The sequence below is a fragment of the Eriocheir sinensis genome, chromosome 8 (genome assembly GCF_024679095.1).
Source record: "Eriocheir sinensis breed Jianghai 21 chromosome 8, ASM2467909v1, whole genome shotgun sequence".
In the NCBI taxonomy this organism is placed as follows: Eukaryota; Metazoa; Arthropoda; class Malacostraca; order Decapoda; family Varunidae; genus Eriocheir; species Eriocheir sinensis.
This window is the reverse complement of record NC_066516.1, coordinates 22,140,348-22,155,105: the sequence shown is the minus strand read 5'-3', so window position 1 is coordinate 22,155,105 and position 14,758 is coordinate 22,140,348. Positions and strand designations below refer to the sequence as shown.

Below are 14,758 nucleotides of genomic sequence, written 5' to 3'. Positions count from 1 at the left end.
AAAAAAAAGTCGCAGGTGACCGCTCTGCATAGTTCTCGGGAATAAAACCAACAGCATGCATATATATAGTTGGCAGCGGAAGGGACAGGCCTGAAACCATGGCCGCAACTTCAACCTTCAGTAGAGTGAAAGCTACGTCCCTTTTATTACGACAAACAGTGGAGGCTGGGACAAGTTCTGCTAATGGTCACGTTTCAGGGATGGAGTACACCGCTGCTTGAAAATAATACCCTCACACACTTACCGAGAACGATGAATCAGCCACACAAAAAAGGGTGCCGCGCTAATCTTTACTAGACTGCAGCTCACAACTTCTTTTTCTCCTGGTGATGGTGAAAGGGGAAGAATGAAAATACAGCTCAGTTGCATTTTAGCAGCATTTTCCATCCCCGGACACCCGTGAGTTAATTACGACTAACGAGATGGACGCGCCAGATTTTACAGATGAAGATTAACTGAGCGACCAGAGTGAAGTTTGCTCCATCACAATTTAAAGTAAGTCAACATTGAGTTTTATGTGTTGACGATCTGTATATAGCATCATTTCTTAACCTGACGAACTGAATATAGCGGGTGCTGAGAAGTGCTGAGAATGGGGCATCAGTCAAGCAGTGCAACATGTTAGTTCAGCTACACATAACAGTTTTGATCACTATTTTTTATGGGATGAGCAACATAAATCAAAACATATTTTGGTTAAGGGGCAGCAGCAAATGTCTTATCAACCATGTCATTAGGAGGGCCGAGAATTAAGCTACGCAAGACAGTTTTCATTATTATTTTCATGGGAGGAACAACATAGATCAGTACATGTTTTTTAGCGCAGCAGCGAATGTCTTATTGAGGCTGAGAATTAAGCCTGCCTGACTCAAGGGGTGCTGGGCTGCCGATACCGAAACACAGGGATCTTGAGTTCAGAAATATATATAAAAAAAAAATGTAGACGTAAAGGACAATGAAAAACAAGATTCACCTCAGCACTGTCCTTGGGCCCATGTCTTGTACCTCTATCCCCACCCCCCCCGACAGTCTGTAAGGACCATTATAACAACAAATACCGCTGCATTGTTCTCGTTTATGTATCTCTTTCGGGATAAGATTCTCTCTCTCTCTCTCTCTCTCTCTCTCTCTCTCTCTCTCTCTCTCTCTCTCTCACACACACACACACACACACACACACACACACACACACACACACGAGTTTCGTAGTGCAATGGTTGGCGCGCTTGCCTAACAGCGGAAGATCTCAGGTTCGGTTCCCGGGCGGAGTGGAGACGGATAGGCATCCTCCTTTAATCCGTGCCCCCTGCCCACCCATCAGGGAATGGGTACCTGGTGTCAGTCGGGAGCTGTGTCCAGTTTCCCGGGTAATTGTGGGTGTGATATTTGAGACGTACCCAAAGTTCCGTCACTTCTGAACTCCAAACTCAGTGGGGGAGGGTGCGAACTATGTTGGCTGGCGATCACGAGTCTATCGCGTGGTCAAACCATGGTGAATTACGCACAACCCCTGCTAGGCCTCCCATACTTCCAACCCGCACGAGTCCCCACCACCGCCGTAGCCTTCCCAAACATGGTTAGAGGTTTTCCTTGAATATTATTTGAAGGCGTATAATGTTCTCTGAATGTTGTTGTTGCCCTTGAACATGTTTACCAAGAAAGGAGGGAAGGCAAGAGGAAGGAACAAGGGGAGTTAGACGGCTGACGGAGGGCAAGGGGTGGAGAGAGAGAATAAATTAGTAGTAATCAATTAAGCTGAAGAACACAGATGTAAAGGGAAACACCCTGATTCTTTAAGTGGGATTACAAACAGCTGGGATGAAAAACGCACAATAAAACACAGACTGATGTGATGCGTTACAAGAGGGGGCGAACAGTCCTGCGCAGAAGCACTTCAGAGAGAGAGAGAGAGAGAGAGAGAGAGAGAGAGAGAGATGGTGAAGTCATATTTATATATTGCCTTTTGGTTACGGGCAAAAAGGGACCAACACGACAGTTGACATGAATCATAGACTATTAAAACAATTTCCTGTAAAACAAGAAACGGCAAAAAGAGATCAATACGATCATTCACAATTATTATGATTCTAATATCTATGCATCTCTCTTTATAGCAGTGCATATTTTTGTTGAACCAAATTTTGAGACACGCGACGAGTGAAACAAAGACCTGGAGGTGGAGTGCGCGTCCCTTCACTTGGCGATCTGTTGTTGGACGCGGCTGTCATACATTGCCGACTCCGTTCTGCCGCACACCCTTCACTCTTTCATTGTGTTTGCTGCTGCAGCTCGTATCTCTAGAGGGGAGGTAGTGTAAAGCAGCCAACTCAGAGCCAAAGACACTTATGCAAACCATGCAGCCCCGACCTAGCGACAACGCTGCACTCACCCACTCACCCAGCCCCGCCGCTCTTCGCTCACCTCATCCGCTTACCCGCGCTATGGGCTGCACGCAAAAAAAAAAGATATTCTTTCCCTTCCCAGTATTTCTTCTGTTCCGCTGTTGCTTTGTTGAGTGTATGAAAACTTGAATGTTTTACGTTAATATATTGTTGCTTTGGGGCGCCAGGTGTCACTGTGGCACCAACCGTTACTTTAAGCTGGTGTTCATCAAGAATTTATTACCATTTTTTTCATAGTCATCCTGGGATCAATAACTTTCATAAGAGAGCACCCCTGCTGTGCCACTTTCCTAGATTGGTATCTTCTATGAAACAAAGGACAAAGGTTCTTTATTTCGTTTCCGCTGTCACTTTTGCCCCTGCAGTTTATCCAATTTATCATGCCATTTGTATATCTGAATTTACTTAATTTTCTTCAGTGACAGTCCTCTCACATCCCCCATATTTCTTTGGTATGACCATATTTTTCCTCTCTATTCCTCACTAACATCTTTCTCCTTTCCCTTCATTTCCTCCAACACGCCAATCTTCCCTAGACTTCCTCCCGTCAGTAGCTTTGTCTGCTGACCCACTAACTTTTGCTTTCCATTCATCTTCATAATGCATAATCTCGTCGCACTTATATATGTTTGCAATAATTGAATGTTACCTGTACCCTACCATTAACTGCAGTAACCAGGCGATTACCGACGACTACAGCACAGCGCTAAGCCCCTCTGTAACATACGGGCGCCGTCCCTCTGCTTTATCCTATCATATCCAGCCTTAACGCCCGAGAAGTCGATGTCGGCAATGCACATAACGCCAATTTTCTGACTTATTGACGTTGGGTGAAATGAGTGTGGTGCAGCGGCAGCCATTGAGAGGCGAGATGCTGACCAGTGGTGGGAGGGGCGAACACTCCCATTGGACAGCCTGGTGAAGAGGGGGTGGAGGCGTATGCTGTGGGCGTGTGTGTACAGGTGTGTGTGTGTGTGTATGTGTGTGTGTGTAGGGGAGGGGTCATTGTTAGTCTGGGGGTAGTAGAAGGGGAGGGGAAGGAGGGGAAAGCGTGTCCATTGTTGAGAGGTGTGCGTGTAGGGTGGGGGGAGAGGAAAGAATGTGGAGTGGGTATTTAATGTTGGGGAAATTTTGGAGGGAGAGAATGCACATGTAAAAGGAGTGTCTGGTGAAGGGCAGAGGCTGCTGAGTAGGCTCTTTGAAGTTGAAAGGTAGAATAAAATACAGCAACATGCCAAGGAAAAAAAACAAAAGAAAAGCATTAGTCTTGACTTCCTAGCGTTGTACCTTCGATCAGCCTAATAGCCTACTTTGGGCTGTGATGGCGGCCATGCACAGGCCCGCCGACCCATGCCTCCAGCCAGGCAGCTAGCCACCAACGATCACCGTGGCAGCTATGAATCATCCCTCCCGCCACACCACCAACTCAGCGCCCCTCGCCGATGCATCAGGCAAACGTGCACCCCCCCTGCCCCTGCCCATCCAGCCAGCAGTACCCGTGGGCAGGATGCGGGCAGCGACTCCTCAGCATACAAATGGCCCGCTCGACCAGGCCTGTCCTCTGGCCTCCGGCCGCCGCTGACCCCGCCGCCGCCACACGACGCGGGTGTTGTCTCATATTGTGAAATTTTATGTTGTCGTCGTTGCATCGTGTGTTGTAAAAGAACTTGTCTTAGGACCCTTTGCCCTAATGGTCTCATGGCCTCCAACCCCCCTCGGGCCAATGCCCTTGAGGAACACCGGCACCTCACAAACAGCACCTGTGCTTGCATGTGCATATATGCATGCGTGAATGTAAATATGTATGTATGTGTGTATGTATGTATCTATGTGTGTGTGTGTGTGTGTGTGTGTGTGTGTGTGTGTGTGTGTGTGTGTGTGTGTGTGTGTGTGTTCATGCTTATTTATATTCCAACTTTTCTTTATGATCTTCTGCAACATTCGCGGTCTTCGCTCTAATTTCCATTCTATGGAACACGATCTCTCTTCCTCTAAATCCCACTTTCTCGTCCTAACCGATACACAGGTTTCTGAGGTTGTTGGCAGTAATCTCTATTTTGTTCCCTCTTACTATATCTATCCTAAAGTTTAATCTAAATAAAGATAGATGCTGTGTCTATGTAGGCAATTATATAATTTGCTCTCGTGCCCGCAACCTTGAATCTTCAGAATTTTCCATATCTGGCTAACATTTAATTGTTATTCAGTTGCTAAATTCGTCTTTTCTGTTTATCTCTCACCTAACCATGGGCCACCAGCCAAGCGAGTCATGTATCACGGCAGCCACTATAAATAAAGTTCGCCTGCGCCACTAACGGGCTGGGGTCGTCGAGGAGACCCCTTAAGAAAGCCCACCGGCGCTACAGGCAGCACCTAAGAAATAGATAAATAAATAAATAGAAATAAAAATAAAAGTATTTTTTCTTAATATTTGAGTTCCAAAGTGGAACACATTTGAATCACTCTCCCTTCGCTGATAACTCCATTTTATGAAATTTCAGTGTTCACCACTATCACTGACTACCTTGGTGAACAAGCCTACAATGTTACTCTCCTTAATGATCTATAGAGAAATTAGCTTAGCACCCTACAGCCATCTTGGTGACACCCCCAACACTCTAGACTTCTTCTTAACCTCTAATCTTTCAGTTTATTCTGTGAAACTATTTTCTCCGTTGGACTCCTCCGATCACAACCTTATTTCCGTACTCTGTCCTATCGCTCCTGTACAGTCTCTAGACCCACCGAAGAGGTTGTGCTTCTGGCATAACGCTTCAGCTCGGTGGGATGACCTTATAATGTACTTTTCCGATTTCCCGTGGAATGATTATTGCCTCCAGACCAGAGGTCCCTCTGCGAGTACCCAGCGCATTACGGAGGTGATTGTCCCTGGAATACAGGCACATATTCCAAGTACATTTTCTGTTCCTCATGTTAAAAAGTCTTGGGTCAATCATGCTTGTTCACGAGCTATCCATGATAGAGGGGCAGCTCAAAAGAGGAATACCTGCGCCTTTGCACTTCTGCTAATCATAATCTTAAATCAGCACGGAATCGCGCCAAATTTATTCTTTCACACACACACACACACACACACACACACACACACACACACACACACACACACACACATATACCACTTTGATAGTTCAGTAGGTTAAAGCTTTGCACTGCCAGGCTACGCGGCCTGACAAAAGGAGGTTCGAGGCCCGCTCAGGCCGGGATTTTTCCGTTAACAAGGAGTGGTTAGGGGAGACCGGGGCTAGTTGTTACACGTCCAAGTTGATACACCTTCAACATATCCAAAGTCAGTCAATAGATGGTATCGTGAGCGCCGTCACGTGATGGGCCTTGAACAAAGGTGGCGGCCGGAGTGGGAGCGCTGAGGCGTCACTTTAGAGAAAGTTAAGAGAAAAATTTGATTTTTTCAATGTTAAAGTTTTTTTCTGTGTTATTAGTTATTGTGCTATATTTGTTGCCTCAGATGATGTACGCTGGTCGCTTGGATAGTGGTACAATACATGAGAAAAGGCTGTCATAAGAGCATAGGCCCATAGTGGTGGTGTCATTTGTGTTTACATAAAACAGCGAAGTGTGAGGTATACCAGTGTAGGGGTTGTTGTTACGGGCTAGTTCATGGATCCAATGTCTATCATGTTCAGAATGGGCTCACATTGTCTGTTCCAGTGAAGATATGTTTAGGTGTGAGAAATGCACAGTCAGTAGACAGATTAATTGAATTTGAATGCATTTATTTTCAATCTATGTTATTTCATCTAGTTCTTCTGAAAAAAAAAGTTTAAGCTGCCGGTATCACATTTGATATGTCTCTATTTGCATGTTAAGACTACCCAAACAAAGATGAATTAATTTTGTTTTCTTTAACATGTGTCAGTCATGTATCACATATCAGTGGGGTATGTAACAAGTTACCCAGTGCCTGGGGTAAATTGTGACGGAAGACATGTCTTCACAAATTTTTACAGAATTATGTGAAAATGATTCTTTCATTCATTTTGCTTAGAAGTATAATAAAACCACATATTTTCTGAGTTACAGACAAAAAATTGTTTTATTATACAAATAAACTTTCGAGTTACGAAGCCTGCCAGGCTTCGTGGCCTGGCAGGCGGAAGTTCGAGCCCCGCTCAGACCGGGATTTTTCTACTGACAAGGAGCGATTACTGTCCCCCCTTGAACAAAGGGGATGGGGTGTGTGGTGTGTGAAGGTCCCGGCAGTACCCAGGGATTGACTAATGAGCCTTGCTTTAATCGGAAGGGTACTCGCTAGCGATGACGTGTCCAGCTCGTGATCAGGCCGTGGCTGAATTACAGTTTCCCCAACCGACGAAGAGTAAACGCCAAGCAGACCTCTGGACATTGTGGTGAATTTGTTGCCGCTGGTGGCGGAGGTCAGGAGCCGTAAAGTCTCGACCACAGCTGTATCAACACTTGACATCGTTCACCAAATTGCTGATCAGCTGAATGTGGACAGTGCCCATTAATTTCAGTTTACAACTTTTATAAAGTCCATTAATAATTTTTTATGAAATAATATCTTAATCATCACAACAATTTTTCCTTTGAAGATTACCGTGAACATTAGCTTGAACGGTATGTTTGTTTTGGTTTAAAAATGAATGCTATAAGATGGCTTGATTATGAAAATGCTTTTTATTATATATATATATATATATATATATATATATATATATATATATATATATATATATATATATATATATATATATATATATATATTAAGGGTGCAGGAGACGGATCAAGCACAGCGGGGAAGGGCTCTAAATGAAAAGTGTCACAACAAAAATAAAATGGGAGAGGACACAAGACATCTTTTTTTTAGGAAACAATGTATGCGTGTTGATCATGTAGTGCTGTGTAGGAGATAATGTATGTATGGAGGCATGATAAACTGCTATTCGGTGTTACCTGAGACACAAAGAGGAACCGGTCAGTGAGTGAGGACACGGCCACCAATGAAAAACATCAACACACACACACACACACACACACACACACACACACACACACACACACACATGTGTGTGTGTGTGTGTGTGTGTGTGTATATATATATATATATATATATATATATATATATATATATATATATATATATATATATATATATATATATATATACACGCGAAAACAGCAAAATGAAACAGTATATGAGGTATTCTGTACTGAAGGACTGAAGCGCGACGGCTTTCATATCTAGCTACGTGGCTACGAAGGTCACACACTTTGCCACAAGAATGCGTGAAAGCACCAACGAACAAGGACTGAGCTCGATGATCAACATAACAGACGGTGTGAGGGATAAGTAGCAGGGGGGCGGCACCACATTATTTCTCACAGTAAATGATTACTTCATATATTCACGTTGCCTACAGATCGATTCAACAAGCAATCGTTTCTTTCTGGCTTGGATTACGAATATTTTCCTGTCATCCAACGTATTGTAATAGCTTCCACGTAAAAGAAATTTCTCATTGTAATAAATATTTGGACAAGATTATTTGGATGTAATGCCGAAACTTAACTTTACAAATATAGTTTTCTCTCTAAAATCAGGCGCAGTTAATTTTTTCAGAGGGATAAATCAAAATATATAGTGACAAATTAAATGCTTGGAAAATTACAAGCGCAGTAAAATTTTGATTACCCAATAAAACACACACACACACACACACACAACCCAAGAGACACCACATACAAGTTGCACCACACGGAGGTAAAACGAGCTCCACAAGAGACACGCCACTTTTCCCGTCTCGGTTGGTGGTCCTCTGTGTGTGGCGGAAGCTGCTATGTATTACTTTTTGGAGGCGGGAGACACACTGATTGTATGATAATATGGCACAGGACACATCTGGAACTGCAATGTCGCCAAAGCAAAACTGCCCTAACCCCATCTAACTTCACTATTCATGAACTTATCTAACCTTTTCTTGATGGTTTCTGTCGTATTGTCACTCACTACATGACTTTCAAGCCTGTTCTACTTATCCATCACTCTATTGGTAAATCAGTTCTTGGTGTTGTCCTTGTACGACACAATTCTCACGATGTTTTCTTCCGTCGTTGACAAATTTATGGAATCAGTTACCCATTGAGATTGTCCTTTCTTCAGACATTTTTACATTCAAGTCTCGTGTGAATGTCTTTTTGAAACTAATTTTATTTTCCTCCTTTTGGCTTTGACCGGCCAGTTTCTTAACTATTCGTTGCCTTTGCTTCTCTCCATCTGTATTTTGTGTGGTTCAACTTGTTGTAACTGCACCCTGGAGGGAGGCTTTGGTAGCTTATCATAATAATAATAAATCCCCCCGTATTCAGCCACACACCCGAGGCCTCACCTCCAACACACGTAAATTTTTTCGGCAGCAGTTCTTGCAGATTTTGACACAGATAAGCAGCAAGTAAAGTGGAGAACAAACAGTATTTCCGCTCCTTCACTATTTCAACTCCTATTTCCCTTATGCGCTGATATAAAAAAATCAATAAATTCAAGTTCAGGAAGAAAATGCTGCTACACGAATAGGGAGCAGGGTAGTGACTGAGTGGGACACTGTGTAGATAGGACGTGTACAGGTAATGGAAATTCGATTGGAAGTTATAAATAAAGGTTAGGCAGATTAATGAATACAGTGTGAGTGGTGAAAAACACTCTCAGGAGTAGGCCCATCTGGTTTCTTTTAGGCTTTAGCTCTGGCTGGCCACAGTGCCGTAAGAAAAACTGGTAAGACTTCCAATTTTTTCTCAACCCATCTCTTCATCTCCCCTTTCATGGCTGTTGAGTACGAAAGCAGACAGCACTTCCACCCCCTCGCCATGACATCCCTTCTTTTCCTCCCTCCTGTTTGGCCGCTCCCTCGATATAGGAGACATCCCGTGGACCTTCTTTCTTCTATCTCAACAGTTTTATTTTGTTACATTGCTCCCAGAGTTCTGTTCAAACAAGCCTCAATGACAGCAGAATCTTTTCATGTTATGTTTATGCTTGTACTTTCTTTCATTAATTGTGATTTAATAGATCCAGTTGCATTTCTGTATTGGACAACATTCATTTTCACCTCAACCTAACGTCACTTCTTTTCTTTCCAACCATGACACGCAGTATTTTTTATAACGGCTTCATTGACTTTTCCACTAAATCGAAAATATCAGTTTTTTACTCCCGTCTTAACTTATTATGTTTTTAGTTTAATATTCCTACGTTAAAACAACTCACTTAATCAAATGGAGTATCTGTACAGGGCCAATGTGTCGGCTAGGAGGACCTCGTTATTCGCATGCATCGGAAACCTCAGTCTGGTGCCCCTCTCTCTCATGCACCTCCTCGTCTTTTCAATATATATACTTGAGTTCCCTTTCCCAGCCAGTGCATCAGCAGAGAAAGGTGATGCTATGCACACCGGAATCCCTACGAGTGAGATTTAAACTGACCATCATCGTCATCATCATCATAATTATTGCATTGCAGATAAAAAGCCTTTCCCAATGTCATCCTCCTCTATCTGTCTGATGTAAGAGTATATACTTCATCCCGCTCCGGCAGATATAATGTCATCTCTCCTGGTTCACTGCTCCACCTTGAATTCTATGATCGTCTCTCCATTTGATTCCCTGTCTGCCCCGAGGGCTGTATTTTTAAATCTCACGAAATTGGCAACGACAACGACAGTCCCCACGCACACTAATGTTCGGGTTGTCACAATTTGCATATTCTTAAACACTCGGATTTGTCGGGTGGGATTTGGTAACACTGGCGGCGCGAGAAAATTTAATTGGTAACAATGTCCCTTGTTATTTGGTCCATCTCAACGTTCTGACGATCAAAACGCCGACTGCATCTGATACCCTGCGCGCTGTGTTCAAGTCAACAATGGAGGAAACTAAGCGATATTCATCTCAAAATGAAGTTGCTCTACTTCTGGAGCTTGTAGAGACACCGAGCAGTAGTACTTCACAGAAGAACAGATCATGCAATGATAAAAAAAAAAAGGAGGCTTGGGAAACTTTAGCATCACTCTACAATGCCACTGACTGATGAGGCCGCGGCCACACAGGGAGCGAGAAAGCTAGCGACAGCAAAAGCGGCAAGGTGAGTTTCTGTGGCCACACGAAAAGCAAGGCGAGGCGAGGGTTGTCATGGCAACGAGGCCCGCAAACTGCCGCTAACCGGTTTATCTTCGCACCACCGCCGTCTGCGCGTCGGAGCGAACGAGGGGATGATGTGAAATGTTTTAATAAATAGTTCCGTGCTTCACTTATTTGGCGTTTTATGAAAAATCTGTATACACCATCGTGTTCAGGAGGCTTTTCTCTATAAGATGGAATTGTTTATTTTAGTACTCATTTCATAGCCGCTGCAGATGGTAGCTATATGTAAAATGTGTTATAAACATTACGGAGTGATTGTTTAACTCGTCACTATTTATTTACTAAGGACAGCATTATTGGGTCAACATGTCACAACCTGGCACCCAAACATGCCTATTCTTAATCTAATTCATAACTTAACCTAGCCTCTCATTACAAATGGGAAGATTTATTGGTAGTAGATATAGAGAATCACTCCGTTGGGATCCGTGGGGGGTCCAGGAGGGCTTGCGCTTCCTGGTGGGGCAGCGAAGACGATCTCTCTTCTTTGCTTGTTTTCATGAATATGAGGCACTGCTTTTTACTCAACTTGTTCTTAATACTTCGGGGAGAGCAGAAGTGTACTGAACGTTTAGCATCCTCAAAGACGTTGTGAACATGCAAATCAGGCACGAAATAACACGTCCCACAATTTTGTGAGAAGGGGTGACGGACCCGACAAAGTCTCCCGACAATTTGGTGCTTTGATCGGTACCACGGTCCCAGAGGTGGCGTACAAGAATACACCCTTCGTGACTGTCGGAAGTGTGGTAGCCACGGGCACGATGGTTGTTTAAGAATATCATTGTCGGATGTGTGGGGACTGTGGTTACAGAAGTTTGATTTAAAAATACGGCCGTATAACTTTTACAATACCATCTCTTCTGGTTCTCTACCCTATCTGACTAATCTTCGTTTCTCATCCTGGTTCTCTATCCGCCCTGACCACTACAATTTCATCTCTCCTCCTGGTTCTCTGTCCGCCCTGCCTCCTATGATATCGTTCCTCCATTTGGTTCCCTTTCTGCCCTGACTTCTACGATACCATCTCTTTTGGTTCTCTATCCTGTCTGACTAATCTCCGTTTCTCCTCCTGGTTCTCTGTCCGTCCTGACTCCTATGATATCGTCCCTCCATTTGGTTCCCTGTCTGTCCTGACTTCCACAATACCATCTCTTCTGGTTCTCTATCCGCTCTGGCTAATCTTCGTTTCTCCTCCTGGTTCTCTGTCCGCCCTGCCTCCAATGATATCGTCCCTCCATTTGGTTCCCTGTCTGCCCTAACTTTTACAATACCATCTCTTCTGGTTCTCTATCCGCTCTGACTAATCTTCGTTTCTCCTCCTGGTTCTCTATCCTCCCAGACTTCAACAATTTCATCCCTCCTCTTGGTTCTTTATCCGCTCTGACTACTACAGTTTTATCTCTCCTCTGGTTCTCTTTCCACCCTGACCTCTACAATAGTTTCTGATATGTCTCTCTTACTTGCACAACAAATACAAAGATAGGAGGAATTTGCGAGAGGCCAGGCAGGCATTCTACGCACGATCGCTCCTGACAACGGGCCATTTATCATCCGCCATCCCCATCCAAAAATCTCTCTAAACCTCCATTTGAAATTTCAGAGGTATTTGCTTTATTAAACACGCCACTGCTTAGTTTGCTCCACTTGCCCACTAACTGATTTGTACACTAATGTTTGCCTGTCGCCGCGCCTGAATGTATCGAATTCGTGTCCATTACTGTGGATCCGGACTTTTTTTTTTCCATTGAGTACTTTATCAGTGTCACATTTATCAATCCCATTTATCTACTTGGTATTTTAGTTAAGCCACCGCGCAGACATACACGTCATGCTACGCTAAACAGAACCGTGGCACCGCTAGTCTCTGTAAGTGAGAAAAACGGAATTTCATATAATAGTAAAGATAATAAAAATGATACTATAGATACGAATAAGAATAAAAAGAAGATGATGAAATATTATCCTACTAGACATACCCTATATGATTTTTTTTTATATATATACAAACTCGGTTCATGGCAAGAAACGAGAGCAGAATAAACGTGAAGAAAGCACACCTGTGTATCTCATGTTTTATTCCTCCGTGTTTTACTCCAAGGATCGTGTGATAAACAATGTGTGTGTGTGTGTGTGTGTGTGTGTGTGTGTGTGTGTGTGTGTGTGTAATAATAATAATAATAATATACGGTTTATTCAAGTATACGGCAACCGTCAGGCTGAAAATTTACATTTTATAAATACATGTAAGTAAATTTCGCTAACCAGAACAAGTATAAAAAGAGAAGGGGGATGGAAAACGGGGGTCAGACTTATCTCTGGGAAAGGTAGGGGTGATGGGAGGGGTTGCCTAGGATGGTGTGCAGTGGGAGTGGTGCCGGGGGGGCGAAGGGGCGGATTCTTCCAGTGTGTGTGTGTGTGTGTGTGCGTGTGTGTGTGTTGTAATAATTTCCCAATGTCTTTTTTTTATGTTCTCTCAATTTCAACAATTTGGGCAATAACTGAGATGACCAGTGCATGAAAATGTTGTGTCCAGATCATCGAAAAAAAATAATAATAGTAATAATAAAATCACAATAAATTACGCACCCCAAACGACTTCGTACGTAAGCGAAACACATCCCTTAATCAATAAAAGAAACACATACAGTCGTTGATTAACCAAAGAAAAACTAAGACCATGTATCCGCATGAGCGAAAAACGTTAATGAAAGATCGCTGTGCACTCCTTGACTCACCGGCCGAGCAAGGCAGAGGGTTGGACATGGCTGCGAGCGGCGGTCTTCTGGCCAGGCTGAGACTCTTGCGGCGCCACGAAGAGAGTCGCAATCAGTCCAAGAGATTCACGCAGACACGGACGAGGCAGTCAGGCCCGGAGCTGCTTCCACCGAGTTGTGCACGTCTGTTTGGACATCTGCGCAGAGTGGGGCGTGGTGGGGTGAGGGCGGGGAGATACAAACTGTCTGCCAGAGTTTCGAGGGTCGCAAGGCTGTGGCGTCCGGGTCGTTAAAGGCGAAAACTCGGCGATGTATTAAAAGTTGCGTGTGAAAATCTAAAACCACTTCTATGATTTCTCGTGGTTTTGGTCTGATAAATAGAGTGGTCTCAAGATATAGCTAATGATTACTCTTATTTGGTGCCGTCCAGCCGGCCTCTCTCCCCCACCCCACCTCCGTCGCCCCTACCCACACCTACACACATTTGTAGCTTCTGCACCCTTCGTTTTCCTCCTACATATTTCTTCCTCTACTCAGTGCTCTCCCACAGTCCACGTCGACTCACTCATGAACCTCCATTTCTTCGCTGAACCAACTTATCTCAACAACAATAAACTTAAAAAGGAACACAATTATTATGCATAGCCCCCCCCCCCCAAAAAAAAAAAAAACACCTCTCAGGTAAACAATATTGAAGAACCTGATTTTGATATCCTGTAATTTGCCCTCTTCCTCGCTGAACCAACTTATCTTAACAACGATAAACTATAAAGGGAACGCAATCATCATACATAAGCCCCCCCTAATAAATGTACCTCACGAGTATATAAAATTGAAGAACGTGATTTTGATATCCTGTAATTCGCCCTCTTCCTCGCTGAACCAACTTATCTTAACAACGATAAACTATAAAGGGAATGCAATCATCATACATACCCCCCCCCCCCAATCTATGCACCTCACGAGTATATAAAATTGAAGAACGTGATTTTGATAACCTGTAATTCGCCCTCTTCCTCGTTGAACTTGCTCATCTCAACAACAATACTCTTTAAAAGCAACACATTAAATTTTGCTATACATATTCCCAACAAAAAAAGTGCACTTCACACGGAAATAGAACTGAAGAACGTGATTTTGATATCCTGTAAAGGGGCTATTACAGTGGGCAAATTTTCCGTGGATCTTCAGTCAAACCACGATTTTCGCTGGCGTGGTTCTCATTTGTTTCTTGTTATTGCTGATGATGATGATGGTGAGTAATACCGTCGTCCTTCGGTGAAATCTACCGTAGCCTTGTAGTCTTAAATATCATCCCTTACAGGTTTCATCCCCTTCCTAACATCTTAAATCTTTATCAGAGTAATGTAATTTTGCTCCTTTATCACTGTTTAAGAAAGAAAACCACACACACGCCACGACAATGTATACACGGAGTAGCTTGTGACA

General features: G+C 43.5%; 1 pseudogene; it reads right to left on the bottom strand.

The window, feature by feature from the left end:
- LOC126995692 (uncharacterized) overlaps window positions 1–13,850 on the bottom strand; it is a 29,896-nt pseudogene extending 16,046 nt beyond the window's left edge.
- Window positions 13,851–14,758: the final 908 nt, after the last annotated feature.